A 13,794-nucleotide genomic window follows, 5' to 3' on the forward strand; every position below is an offset into this window, starting at 1 on the left:
CCTGCCACTGCCACTTCCATAGGGATACTAATCTCTGACTTCTGAGTTTTGCCGTAAATGTCAGAGAGAGAACCTGCTTTGTCATTGCAAAGTAAAGCAAGCTGCATTCAAGTTTCTTCAGGACAAAAGCATGACCGGGTGACTTGGCTTCTGCCTGTAAAAGATTCTGCCCTATCCCTAAGTTGGTATGACTCAACACCTAACCAAAGAGCATAAGGTGCGTGCTTATCTCCGGTGGCTCCCAGTCAGTGGTGCAGCTGGGGTGCAGAGGCAGGCTTCCCGCCTGTCCTGGCACCGTGGACTGCACTGTGCCCCAGAAGCAGCCAGCAGCAGATCCGGCTCCTAGGATCTTGCCCACAGGCACCGCTCTTCCAGCTCCCAATGGCTGGTTCTTAGCCAATGGGAGTGCAGAGCCGATGCTCTGGGCGGGGGCAGCTCGTGGAGACCCGTGCCCCCCTGCTTAGGAGACGGACCTGCTGCTGGCCGCCTCCGGGGCGCAGCGCGGTGTCAGAACAGGTAGGGACTACTAGTTTTTACTGGCTGGCACGACCCAGTGCCTTGCATTTCGTGACCCAGTACCGGGTCGTGACCCAAAGTTTGAAAACCACTGCCTTAGATTATGGTAAATGAAAAACATTAGAGCGAGAACAGCATTTCAATTTTATCAGCTCGCTTTGTGTAGTTGAAAACACTCTGTCTGCAATCAGTTTATTTTTTCCAGTATATGAGACTCTTAGCAAGGAATATGGGGGGGAAACATTTTTGCAAAATGTGTCTGTGAAATGATAAATATAGTCAGAGGGACATGGGAGCAGCAGTAGTGCCTGAAACTACTTCTAAGTTTCTTCTTAAGATGGCTGACTAGATTTGAAGTTGACTATGTTCCTTTTAAAAGGACAGTCAGTATTTGTGGGAAGTCTTGAATATGCTGACACAGACCTTGTTAATACATCCTATGTATTTAGTCTAATAATAATCCCTATTTGCATATCTCTTAGTGCCAGACAATTTACTCATACACATGCTGTGGAAAGAGCTTAGCTTTTACTGTCTGGGCCAGAAGGAGGCTCCCTTTTAGCTCACTTGCTGGAGCGGCTGTCTAAAGCCATGAAATTTCCATTGTGAGTCTCTACTGTAGTAAGGAGGTTGTTGGAGGCAGGTGGGGAGGGGGTGTTAATTGAGATAGCCTTCTCTTTGAAGGAAGCTGATAGTTGGCAGACACGGTATGCATTGTCCAAGGCTGGCTCTGGCCCATGTGGTAGGTAAATGTAACTAAAAATACAATCTTAAAACATTGCATCTAAATGAGATAGTAAACAGACATTTGACATTTTAACAGTAGAAGCATGGAAATAAGATGCACGTGAAATGATGCAGTGACCAATTTGGTAAGGAAACAGAGTTGAGATTTCTGCAAGAAGTGGAACAATTTATTTTAAAAATTCTTAGTTTCTAAAAACTGCTTGTAGTCTACCAGATTCATTTTGTTCCAGGTACAAAAGAGAAGCCATTGGATAACTTGTATGAATCGTTCTTCTATTTCAAAAGTATTTTGAAGCTACACTTCAACACTAGAGGGCAACATCACTTTATTAAATAGTTTATTAAATTGAAAAATGTTAATACTTCATGGGTGAGAGAGGATTTGCTTTAATCACATTTTAATTGCATAAATAACGTATTCTTCTTAGTAATATGCATTTTTCAGACTTAATTTATTTTCCTGGACCTCAGAAAGGGTAAATGTGTGAGGCAGAGCAGCTGTTTAAACAAGCAAACAAACAAATGAACAAACAAAATACATTATATTTATATTGTACTTTTTCATCATAGATTTTTATGGACTGCTTTCTTTTTGCACTGCATGCTCCTAAAATATGACATGTGCTCCCCCACTTCTTGTTATGAAATTGCCAACCTGTAACATACTTCAGCAGACAGTTCAAGGAATGAACAGATCAGGGAGCAGTAGAAGTCGGTGAGAAAATAAGTTGGGTTTGTTGACAATACATTAATTTTAATATAGGAAAACAATACCAGAGCCATATGAAGAGTTATCAGCCACTATGACATGATAATCTGTGTACTTCTGGGACTCTTTAGCACATCTCAGGTTATGTTGCAGCACAGAGTCAAAAACTGATTGACTTGAATCACATAAGAAATGTAGTAATTACCCTAGTCTCTAGGAGTGTTTCACATTATTATTATTATTTTTTATTATGCAGAACATAAATAAGATGTGTTTTTAAAAAATCATCAAGTTAGATAGACTGGCACACAAAAATTTTGTAGGGTCCCATATAAAAAGGCAAATTGAAAACCTAGTTGTGTGATCACCAATGCAAACGATCAAAAAAGAAAATTACACTCCAGCGCTCCAGGTCTGTTTGGGGGCAGGAAAACCACACTTCAAACTATTGGGAGTTCAATATTGTATGGTTTCATAGGCTAGTAATTCAGATGCTCATAATTTCAGTATGACCTTGTGCCAAGTATGAAACCTTGGTACTTTAGTAATATTGCTGTGTAATAAGAAACTTCCAGTCACCAACTAAAAAAGAGTGTAGAATGACATGGAAAGGCAATCAGAAAACTCTTAGTTTGCTTCCTTTTTCTCTAATCTGTAATTTACAGCTTGCAGCAAACACCAGATGTCAATGATGTGAAGGATTTCCCCCCTCCCCTCCAACTAGAAAGAATTATTGATAGTATTAACACATCAGCATTCCTGACATTGGTGGTATCTCTTAGAGCATGGAATACAGGCCCTTCAAGTCACTTCTGTGAACATGACACTGCCAGGTTTGTGGATGCTTTCTGGTTACTCTTCCTCACATAAGAATAGTTTTTCTCATCTCTCAGTTTGTAGCCAGTTGCTCTGGGAAAACCAGCTCTTCTTGTCTCCCCAAAGGTCTGCACCTACCTTGAAAGGCATGTTCCTCTATATGCAAGTTCATCTGTGTTGTATGCCCCTTGTGGTGTTCGTCTCCCACTATATTGTCTTCTGTCTACATTCTTGGAGCATGCCTAAAATTGTTCTTTCTAGAGCCCTCCTTTTTGACCTTCAGGAAGTCATTGTCTATAGAAAATCTTTAGCTCACCCTGGAGTTTTATATCATATGTAATTCATAAGGATATTAATATTCAGACCATAAATTCAGGTGTAGCCATCCATCACAACACCCACTACTGTATTCTTCATTTATAATCTGGATTAAATATTCTTTTCCAGTTTCAGTACATCTATAATGTACTGTATTATCCTCTGTAAAATAGTATATTGGTTCAGTGAGAAAAAAGATTTAAAGCTCGCAAGTTAAAACCACTTGTTCTGCTTTTCCCTCCTTTAACCTTTTGTGATACCATTGACTTCAGTCGCATTATTCCATATTTACATTGGTGTAAATGAGTGGGTAGTCAGGCCCAGTGTGACCATAGCAGCAGGATACTTTGATCACCCACTTTTTTTTTGTCTTTCTTCATTTTATTCATAGAAAATTGACAACTGCATCAGATTGTCAGAAAAAAGTCCCTAAATAGTTATTGGTTAATCTTGCGCACTCAGTACTTCCTTAAAATGAAATGAGCAAGAAAATAATTTTTTTGCTGTTCAGCACAAATTGAAGAGATTGGGGGCTAGATTCTTGTAATCCATTTGCTCACGCATAGTCCCACAGAAGACAAGTCCTCCGTGTTAAGGATAGGTACTTTTTAATAGGTCTGGGGTGATTCAGATGCCGAGGTACTCTGTTTAACCTGGCTGAAAGATCAGATGAGATTGGCACAGGAAAGACGTTTGTTATTAGGTGCCTGACTTTAGAGTCATTCTTAGTTTTACTTTGTCTCTACAGTAATTACTGACTGACCGATTTTTAGCAGATTGGGAGTCGCATCCTTAATGTTAGTGAGCAACCAAAGATGCAGTTTGCCTCTATCAAATACAGCTCATTCCGGTATGAAATTTTGATATCTGCTACTTCACAGTGGAACCTGATCTTTATGGTGGAAGATCTAGTATAATGTTGAAGAGTAACAGGGAAAAGGAACAGCTTTTTTCTGTGCCTACTCCGGCTATTCTATATTTCATGGACACTGTCCAAACTTGTAGATTGTGCATTTTACAGTGCCTTTACAATGCCTTCTACTTTAATACTCTCACAAGGTTCTATCTGTTCTGGGGTTAGGGAGGTGTTAGAAGAACCTTTATTTAGGTTTCAGAGTAACAGCCGTGTTAGTCTGTATTCGCAAAAAGAAAAGGAGTACTTGTGGCACCTTAGAGACTAACCAATTTATTTGAGCATAAGCTTTCGTGAGCTACAGCTCACTTCATCGGATGTGATGATTTAGGGCATTCCTGCTGAATGGTATTAGGGAAGATATTTGGTGTGTGTTTTGAGTGAGTTTTCCTAGTTGCTCTTTCTAATGGGCCTGTTGTTTCCATCTATGACCAGCTCCCATTGCCGCTAAATTCTCTTCTTGCATCATGAGCAGTTAAGGATAAGATGGCCCTTTTATTGAAATGGTCATGTGCTGCTCTGTCTTTGTGTATGCATCTTCCAATTATGTCAGTTGGAGTCCCACATGCAGATAATTCATGGCCCCAAGCCAAGGCCCTCCACTGTGTGTCATAACTTTTCAAAATGATTGCCTTAAGGAGGACACGATTTCTCAATCCAGCAGTGAAATTTTTGGAAGACTCCAAAGACAATCTTCCCAACTGTTTCTGATTAGCCAACTATGGCAGTGTTTCTCTTGTTTTGTTTCAAGGCATGAAATAAATAGTACAGATGCGTTTTATTTTTTCATACTCCAATAACTCAATCACTGTTTTTGGAAAATGTTCAGATGTGCCATATGCTATTTGTCGTCCTTATTGAGGACTGTTTGTTTTGGAAAAGGTCAAAAATAATTGGCTGTGAAGTATAGTTATAATGGCCAAATCTTGTCTGAACCTAAATTTCTTGTCTCAAATTCAGCTCAGCTGTAAATTTCCCCGCTTGTTCTTTGTATGGAATTCCCTATTGCCATCAATTTAAACACTGATTAGGGGGCACATGCACTCCTCGTTTCCTGCACCAGACTCCCATTTACACTGAGAGTAAATGAGAGGGTAGGCAGCCCAGTGTGAACATAAAGCATGATACTTTGATTACAAATCTTTTTTGTTTGTTTTATTCATGGAAAATTGACAACTGCATCTGATTGGCAGAAAAAAGTCCCTAAATAGTTATTGCGTAATCTTGTGAATATGCCCTTAATTTGTGTTTGGTATTCTTTTTATGGGTCTTTCATGTTTTGAATATTGTACCAAAAGGAGAAGAAGGACTTGGATCACAGGGCTCTAAAATAGAGGTCTTCTGAGATGGCTTATATAAGTTGTATTTAATGAAGCTAGTTAATGGATAATTCACATGTAGGGGCCTGGGGGGAAGGTTGTAATGTACTGAGGACCTTCCACTCCCACTGAAGTCAATGGGAGCGAAGGGTGTTTTTCCTCTCAATAATTGCACTCATAATTTTAATGTCCCAGTGTATTTGCAGCCAAACTCTGGGCCCACTGAAATTAAAGTTCGATTTAGTGAAATCAGGCTTTGTTCCTTATTGGCAGTGGTATGCCACTGCAACTGGGGTCCACCAACTATGTAGACTCAGACCTCATATGTTTTGTGCTTATTTAAGTATCTATAGTGCAATTGTTCAAGAGAGAGAGACTTATCAGCTTCATAGTAGGTATGTAAATGTTGCACAGAAACAGACTTGTGGCAATAGCTGGGTCTGTAACTACACAGGCTGCCGGTACAACGATCACCCAGTCAGGAAGATCAAATATAGAAAAAGGGAGCAAGCACATGCCTTAATATTTTTTTAACACAAGCAAATTGGGAGTATATGGTATATGTATATGTGAAGGGTAGGCTGGGGCAGTGACTGAATAAAATAGATTTTGTGTGACATTTCACTCATACTTCTTTTTCTCCATTAAAGAGGTTTGGTCCTGGGCCTTCCATTGTTTTTTAACATAATCCCATGGAACTTGACACATTTTGGTAAACAAGGTAATGATTTATTGCCACAATGTGTCATAGGAAACCCATAGGTTCATTAACAATTCTGGCAATTTAAAGTGCCAAGATTCATAAACCACAAATGAATATGTGGCTCTGAATTTCTACCTTTTTCTTTTCTTCTTTTGGAGCTCTGCTTAAAAAAATGTTTGGGGGTGGGGGGAAATAGCATTTTAAATGTATTGTTCAAAGAAAAGATCTCTTAATATGCCAAGATTAAACGGGGATTTTGTTCTGTGTAAGCTCTTTTCAGATCATTCTAAAGGTATTAGATTTTTCACAATTGTAGTAAGGAAAAATTAGTACAAGTTGCATTAACTGCAAAGCCCTGACACTGGTAAAGGCATTGGAAGAGGCTTTACAAGTCAAGGCTACTCAGGCATAACTCAGTCTTCTGAATTACAAGGACTCATGTGACCAAGTACTATTTATGGGCTGGGGGAGAGAGACAGAATGGATGTTCTTGCTGTAATAACTTATTTTTCCTTAAAAGAAAACAAAATCTATTTATTCCAAAACTGAATGCACCAGTTCTATATTAATACCTTTATAGCATGGGTGACTCTTATAATTAATACCGTTTGGGGGTCTCTTTTAGTGTCTCCTATGTTACTTGTCTTTGTTTTATCCCCAGCTGTACTTGAACAACCTTCATCAGTGCCCAAGGAAATTATTCAAAGAAACTAATGGACATGGAAAAACAGCAAATGAGTCTTCAACTATATATAATTGCTTCTCCCGCCCTCTCATCTTACAAAGAATGAGTTACAGTCTGTAAAACGGTGGAAATCATTATATACACAATCAGTGCAAACTTAAGGGCCCAGTTTAATTCCGTTGTAAGCAGTTGTAACTGCCTTTGAAGTCAAAGTGTCAGTTTATACCAAGGCTGAATTTGTGTCTCTAACTTTTTGCTGTCCTCTGTCTACATGTCAGCTTTCCCTTATGGCATGGAAGAGATGTAGGTTGTTATGGTACACCCTGCACTTAACAATGCTGCCAGTTGAGAGGGGAAAATGCAGATTCAGTTTCCATTTCACTCAGCCTCACAAATGTCCAAAATTATATCAATTAAACAGGGTTTTCATTAGTTATGCTCGGTTAAGATGTGGGCAACAATAATTTTAAACTTTATCTTTATTATCAGCATTTAGAGTATGTGCCCTTCAGTAAAAACAGAAAAAAAAGTGTTAAGGAATTTGCCTTAATGGAACAAATATGAGATAGCATATAGCCACAATGTACACACTAGTATTTTATATGCCTAAGATAAACTGGGGACATATGTTTCCTATAAGTTTCCCTTACAGGATCTGGGACACACCAAAATAAATAAAATAAAAACCTATGGTGTTCAGCAATGGTGGCAACTGGGCATTGCCAAGTGTATAAACTTAGCTTACAAAAATCCCTGTTAATGCTAATGGGGGTTCATCGAGAATGCGCCATAGTTCTTTCTTTGATTTTTATCACTGGATACAAAGCACTGAGTTGAGGAAGATCTTGGCATCTCTTTAAATATGAACGGCTCCAATATCTTCTCTTTATTTGTGATCCTGCCTCACAATCTAAGCAGATATGGACTGTGTGAGATGTGAGGCACAGCAGGTAATGGTGTTGGTGAGCCAGTAGGGGGTACGCTTTCCTCCCGTGAATCTGTACTGAACCAAAGACTCAGCTTGATTTTAGGGGTACTGTAGTGCTACCCTACAGATGTAGAATGGAGGTAAAAAGCCCAAGCCCCTGATGAGAAACTGCTACTGAAAATCTCAAAGTAATTTTCTTGAGAGGTAAGGTGGTAGCCCTGGTATCCTGGCTGAGTTCCAGTTTGAGTGATTAGGTTCTGATTAGCTACATTCCCTCTGCAATTTGAACTGGATAAAACGAGAGAGTTTCTGTGCACTGTTAACTATTGCATTTCATCCCAGAAGTGGCTGTGTTGCTAGGGTTAGATGAGATGTTCCCTGCGTACAGCTTGTATTTCTTAGTTTTTAAGGCCCATCAGGAATGAAAGCCGCCATATGAAAGTTGTTGTGTGTTTAACTACTCCCTGAAATGGTGACTTCCCTTTCTTAACCATAGCCATAAACTTGGGCCACCAATTCCTGTGACTAAAATAGTGTGAACAACACGTACAGTGTTTTACTAATAGCTAATTCTTAAGCTTCAAAGGCTGCAATGCAACGCTTAATTGGTAAAAACTGAGGATACGTATTGCAAAATATTGAACTCCATGAAAGTGTTCTGAAAAGGAAGTATTTTAAAATTGTTGTTGCTTTAAAATGCATGCACATTAGACTTAATGGGGCCCATATGCTGCCTGTTTTTGAAAGTTTTTAGCAAACTAAAACAAAACAATGCTTCAGTGCATTTCAGTGTAAAATGTGATCCCTTTGAAAAGGATGTTTTAACTCATCCATGCAGCATTAAAATACTTAAACATACTAAAACTGTAACTTTCTCAAATGACATTTTCATAATTTGGCTTTGAAATTTAGGCATGCTAAACATTAATAAATATTGGGCCTGCCCTGTAGTCCAAAGGGTAGTGTAAATCTGGGATCAGAATCCTGCATGTGGGGAGCTGAAAGCACTACAATGGAAGCATGCTCTGAGGGTGGGGGGCAGAGAATTTTCAAACTTGAGAGTTAGAGGAGGGGAGGAGAGGAAAGGAGCGGGGGGTGGGGGCTGGGTATATCACATGATCTCAGATCCACCCAGGCCACCATTACAAATATGCTCTTCCTTCCCTACCCCCTGCCCCCCCCCCCCCCCCCCCCGCTGCAAGTAAGGTGATGGGCAGGTCCTTGAAGGCTTCCATCCCTACTCTCAGGGTATCCCCGTAGAATTTCTATTGAAGTGGCTTATATATATGACACTTCAATAGAAATTCTACAGAGATTTATATATATATATGGCTGTGGTGGGCTCAGGCACAGTCCAAGCTATTGCTTTGGTTGCAGTGCTTGGCTGTGGGAGGGCACTTCTGGTTTGGTTATCTGGAGATGCAAATAGAGGCTGAGCAATCCGCCACCTTTTCTGGTAATGGGGAAGGGTAAAAAAGAATCAGTGAAAAAAATAAGATGAGAACGAACAGGATGTAAGGAGAGAGCAGAAACTTTGATAGTCCCTTCAAGTCCCTATTTGCTATATGATCTGCCACAAGGAATGGGTTCTGTAGATGGAGATGAATTACTTGCTTTGCTGTGTAAATGGCCCCCTCTGGTAACAGCAGTGGCACTGATGGGCTCTGAAGAGAGATGCTTCTAGTTTTTCTCATCTCAAGGTTTATCTGAAGAAGAGAGGAGATGAGGAGGATTGCTCTGAGAGGACCTCTCAGGATCACGAGTGGAGGTGGTGCTTTAGAAACAAAGAAAACCAAAATGTTCTCTCTCTCAATCCAAAGAAATCTATTTGTGAGCTTCCCATTTCCTGTTGAAAAGTTGAAGGCACCTCCCTATGGCATGGGGGAGGTGGTAAGGGACAAAATATCTCCCATTAATGTTGACCCTAATTATTCACAAGATAATGTAACCCCTTTCTACTTGGTTGTTGAAGTAGCCCCACTTTAAAGAGCCGTTTAATTTCAGAAGAGAGCCTCATGGCAAACCTCTTCCCAAAGATTTATCATGAAATGATGGTAAATGCACTTATACTTGAATAGGGGTTGGGCTTAGGGTTAGGGAGGATAAGAATTAAATCTGTTTCTTTTTAAACAGTGAGTTTAGGGCTTGGGAAAAGTGTCAGACTGACAGCACTGAAAGCCAATGTCTTCTGTTAATGCACTGAACAGTATCAGCTACAACACTGGCAACAGCAGCATAAGGCTTCCCTAAATAATGCTCTATCCCCCCAAACTATTGTGCCTCAGCCTTGCCTTTGTGGTCCTACTTCTAGGGGTGAGCTAGAGTCTTGGGGTGAAATCCTGGCCCCACTGAAGTGGGTGGGAGTTTTGCCATAGACTTCAATGAGGCAGAATTTCACCCACCGTGCCCACTGAATTCTTGGACTCATTGAGACAATCAGCAAAGAATTCAATTCTGATGGTGGTTTCTGTGATGTGGTAGCCACAAACTCATTTGCTGGGCAATCATAATCCATTAATTGCTTTTGATCACTACTGACTTGGGCCCCAGTCTTACAAGGATCCCACTGATTTAATCAGGACTTTGTGTTGGTGTAAGAGCCTGCTAGCCTGCACAGATCTCTTTGCAGGATTGGGGGTCTTGGACTGTTTTTGAATCTGTGACCCAGAAATTCTACTTTGAGGCAGTGATTAAACGTTAATTAACATGAGGAATCCCTATTAAAATTCAAAATGTACCCTTTTCCCACTCCCCTTTATTTTATTCTGACTCTGAGCTCAAATCAAGTAACATACTATAAACAGTATGACAGACCTGCAGGTGTAGGTGAGGCCATTTGTCTTACCTACTTCCTTTTGTGGTCCATCTGAAAAACTAATTTCTGTGCATATGAATTGCAAGTAAAGCAATTTGGTTTTTTGTTTGTTTTACTGTCTTTACATTGTTGTAGTAGCCATGTTGGTCCTGGGATATGAGAAAGACACGCTAGGTGAACCAATATCTTTTACCAGCTTCCGTTGGTCGAGGGAAAAGTTTTTGAGCTTCACAGAGCTCTTCCTGAGGAAGATTGGAAGCAAGTCCATTTCACCAACAGAAGTTAGTCCAATACAAGATTTTACCTCACTTACCTTGCCTTTCTTATATTATCCTGGTACTACTGCACCTAGAATATTGCACACAGTTCTGGCCTCTGTATTATAAGAAGAAAAATGCAGAGGGTGGGGAGTAGGTTCAGAATAGGACTAGATATGATAGCATTGATGAAAAGAGATTGAAGGATCTGACTTGATACTTGTGGGAACAAAAGGCTAAGCTGAGTTAGAGGAAGCCAATAACATTCATTAAGTACCTTCAAGGAAATAATATCAGGAAAGGAGAAGACTTGCATTACAATGACAGGGTGAAGACATGGAATGCTGTAAAGTTTTAATACTAAAAATAAATACTATTAATACTAGTAATTTATTAATAAATAAATAAATACTAGCCTGGACCTCAGGGAAGATGTCTTTAAGAGTGAGAGCAATTAGGTAGGGGATCAGACTCCCAAGAGCAGTAGTCAAGACACTGGAGTTTCACCAGCAAAAGATTAGATAAGATACTAGAGGGAATAATGTAGGGAAATGTGTTGCATGCTTCAGGGGGTCAGGCTTGATAGCTCTCAGGTTGAGGGTTTTCTCAGCTCTACTTTATGTGATTATGATAGGGAATTCATCACAGACTCTAGATACTTGTGTTAAAAGGCTAATCACTGTTATACAACACTGATTTTACAATTTACATTATATTGTAAAAATTATTGTCATTTTTCTGGTACAGCTTAAATAATTTTATGTTTCCCCTGCAGGCTCTTGCCTCAGGTAACTGTGCTGACTGGGGCTGGATTTAAGGGAATTCAGTGCCTAGATACATCATGACATGGGCCCCCCTGTGGGCCCATCCCCCAGATGGAATGGCAGAAGTAGGGAAGGCCATGTCTCTTAGCTGAGAGGCAGAGAGAGCAACATGAGTCTTCCATATTTCCCCAGGAGTAGTAATGGGGCGTCCTCTCCAAGCCCCAGGTAGGCAGGGGACCTCCCAATATTTACACTAGCAGCTGGGGAAATCAACTTGGTAGCTGCGCCTCACTGAGTCCACCGCTGGAGGTGATGTCGGTGGAGTCTCCCAGACCAGTGGGTCTTGAAGTTCCATCACCATTGGGATGAATGAGGCAGTTCACATCTCTCAGAGCTAGTGTTGCAGATGGAGAGATATTGTTGCTTTGGTTTGACTCTTGTTTAAATGTTGTAGCTTTTCTTTGCAACCATATGGCTGAGAAACTTACAATGCATTTTTCTTTTCTTTTTGTTTTTTTTAAATGAAAGCTGAGATTCTGATGTAATCGCAAGACTCAAGAAACTGGGGCCCTAGGCAAGGATCTATAAGGCCCATACCCTAGTCTGTCTCCGGTGCTGACATCCTACTATAAATGATCACCAGGAAAGAACAAAGTAAACTATGAAATTGGAAGGGTTATTTTTCCTGTGTTTGTAGTAGATCTGAGAATAATATGACCCTTTAAATTTAATATGGTATTTCTCTCAACTCCTGCCCTAAGCTGTTGCGTATTGTGTCTGTGTGCTATTAAACAGCTGCTGCATTCCTTGGTGGGCAAAGTGGTATTTATGTCTCTTAGTACAAATCATTAAGTGGAGTTTGTAAAGCGGATGAAAGAAGCCATGGAAATGCAAGAAAACTTTCATTCAATGTTTTCAACTAGGAAAGAGCAAAATATGTAGGGAAATAAACTTTTTTTTTAAAAGCTTCTAGGAGTGAATTACTAAATATTTAAAAATCTGTTTATAGTAGTTGACATAGAAGGGGGGTGCTTAAGTGGCTATCATTTGGGAAGTGTTTATTGTTACATTTAAATGTGAAATGTTGACTGTGTGTTTTTATGTTTGTGTTTATTTTTGTTCAAAACTGTTTATTGCATTGATTCAGTGAAGGGGACAAAAAAAACCCTTAGTGACTTTTGGGAAATGAGACATGCATCATTACACGAATTAAGCAGCAAAGTTCTGTTACAAAGAATAAATAACATTTTTGCACTGGGAAAGATTTAAAAAAAAAATTCCTTTGCAGCCCATAGCGACCCCACACTGTAGCTTCATTTTACAATGCTGCTCAACTTTTTCTAGGGATACTGATACTTTAATATTACATGACTCAGCCATTCCCCTAGGGGGTTTCTAATTCAATCAGGAGGCCACATCAGGAAAAGCCTATGAGACTGATAAATATTTAAATGTCAATATTATTCCACCCAGTTGCGTGACTGGCAGAAATTTTATTTTGGGGGTTGGCTGATGTGGGATTGAAAGGATTTTTTTGAAGGACGCTGCAGTCTTTAGGCAAAACTCTCTCTGAAGTCAGTGGAAGTTTTGCTGTGTAAGGAGTGCAGGGTTGGTCCCATAAGTTTATCGTGGAGATCCCTGCATATCCAGCTGGTTCAAGGGCCATTAGTACTGATTCATTCACAGTGTGTGGTTAATGCCTTGCTGCAGTGGTTAGACAAAGGAAATTAAAAAGGAAAGAGGCACGGGCCCTTCTGCTTGTCTCCCGCAGCTTCTCCCGAGCTGCTAGCACGTAGCCTGCCGGAGCCAGGGCTGCCTTCACCTGAAGCAGCAGCTGTGAGTTTCCTTTGTGCTCCTGCTCTTCGCTCTTGCTCTGTGGCTGAAAGTAGGTCCGGCCCTCCCAGGTCCAGTGTTGTATCGACAACCGCCTCGCACCCCCCCTTCCCAAAAAAGAGGGAGGAGGGAAAGGAAAATAGTCCCATCGGAATGCGATAGGGGCTGGTGGAGCGTCCCTCCCCGGGCACGGTGCCTGGGCAAAGCGCCGCCCGGCTCGGCTCGGGCTCGCCCCGCCTGCCTTTGTCGGGGGGCGGCGCGCGGCGGGCTTTGTGCGAGCGCTGGCACCGGAGGAGGGCGCTGCATTGGGGCGTGGGGAGCCGTCCGAGGGAGGGGGCGGCGGCTGCTGCTGAGCCGGGGAAGGGGGGGCGTGTATCCCTGCGCCGCTGTGCACAGGAGGAGGAGGCGGCGGCGGCGGCTGAGGCTGGCCGAGGGGTTGGATGGGGGAATTGCGGCCGCCTTTGCACGGAG

This window comes from Natator depressus, chromosome 1, assembly GCF_965152275.1.
Source record: "Natator depressus isolate rNatDep1 chromosome 1, rNatDep2.hap1, whole genome shotgun sequence".
Lineage (NCBI taxonomy): Eukaryota > Metazoa > Chordata > Testudines > Cheloniidae > Natator > Natator depressus.